Genomic DNA, 1,915 nt, shown 5'->3' on the forward strand with positions numbered 1-1,915 from the left:
GGTTCACGTATTGTTGAAGCCTGGCTTGGAGAATTTTGAACATTACTTTACTAACGTGTGAGATGATAGGAATATGAAATCATATGAAAGTGAAAACACAATAATAAGTTAAAAATTTACTGACATTCAGAAGACACTAATACTGTTACTTATTATTGTAGTACAAATGTTAAAAGGTAAAAATAAATAAAATAACTATAGTGACAGTAATTTGTTAAAGGATATACAGTGTAAAAGGATGTAAATTGTGATATCAAAAACTTGATTGTTAAAGTTAATAAAAGTGTAGTATTTTTTACATACATCAAAGTTAAGTTGTTATTAGCTTAAAATAGACTGTTATAGGTGTATTTCATGTAAGCCTCATGGTAAACACAATGCAAAATAATCAGTATATACACATAGTATAAAGAGAAAGTAATCAAAGCATACCAACACAGAAGGTCATCAGATTACAAAAGAAGACAGCCAAAGAAGAGAAAGAAGCAAAGGACCTACACAAGAGTCAGGAAACAATGAGCAAATTGGCAGTAAGTCCTGACCTTAAATAAAGCCTGAAGTGGACATTTTTCCCATCTCTTTCTGAACAGTTGTTACAATGGTTCTTAAGACTTCCTTTGCTCTCTGTTTCTAGCCTGCATTCATACTGAGTGCAGTCCGTGTGTTTACCAGGTGTAGCTCCTCACTGCATAGTGATGGTATTGGTAGGAGGGTAGCCCTTGTGACCCAGATACTCAGAATGCTTTCCTTTAATTCGTTGCTATGACAGTTGTCCATAAACCACATTTTACTTTGGGTATTTTTCATCCTTTGTGAGGAGTAATTCCTCTTTCCTACGCATCTTTGAATTCAGATTTCCTCTACTCTTATTTATCTATCAATCCATTCCTTTTTGTCTTTTATCTTTCAGGAATTTCTGAAATATATGAACCAAAGATCATGTATTTTCTTATTTGCTATTGTTATTTCTATTTATCCTTTTAAATTTCTTTTTTGTAATATAACTTTGTAAAGAAGGAATATATAGATGTCTAATCTGAAATCATTTCATCTTTATTATTTCTTTTGGAATTAAAATATGCATCAAAAAGACTTACATTTGGAAAGAGAAGTGGGGAAAATCATGAACTTTCTGGTTTTCTGGATGCAATCTCAAAAATGACAGAATGATCTCTGTTTGTTTCCAAGGCAAACCATTCAATATCACAGTAATCCAACTCTATGCTCCAACCAGTAACGCTGAAGAAGCTGAAGTAGAATGGTTCTATGAAGACCTAAAGACCTTTTAGAACTAACACCCCTAAAAAGATATTCTTTTCATTATAGGGGACTGAAATGCAAAAGTAGAAAGTCAAGAAACACCTGGAGTAACAGGCAAATTTGGTCTTGGAATACAGAATGAAGCAGGGCAAAGGCAAATAGAGTTTTGCCAAGAGAACGCACTGGTCATAGCAAACACCCTCTTCCAGCAACACAAGAGAAGACTCTACACATGGACATTACCAGATGGTCAACACCGAAATCAGATTGATTATATGCTTTGCAGCCAAAGAAAAGCTCTATATAGTCAACAAACAAGACCGGGAGCTAACTGTGGCTCAGATCATGAACTCCTTATTGCCAAATTCAGAGTTAAATTGAAGAAAGTAGGGAAAACCGCTAGACTATTCATATATGACCTAAATCAAATCCCTGATGATTATACATTAGAAGTGAGAAATAGATTTAAGGGACTAGATGTGATAGATAGAGTGCTTGATGAACTATGGACAGAGGTTCATGACATTGTACAGGAGACAGGGATCAAGACCATCCCCATGGAAAAGAAATACAAAAAAGCAAAATGGCTGTCTGGGGAGCCATTACAAATAGCTGTGCAAAGAAGAGAAGCAAAAAGCAAAGGAGAAAAGGAAAG

Source organism: Ovis canadensis, chromosome 11 (genome assembly GCF_042477335.2).
Source record: "Ovis canadensis isolate MfBH-ARS-UI-01 breed Bighorn chromosome 11, ARS-UI_OviCan_v2, whole genome shotgun sequence".
NCBI classification, from domain to species: Eukaryota; Metazoa; Chordata; class Mammalia; order Artiodactyla; family Bovidae; genus Ovis; species Ovis canadensis.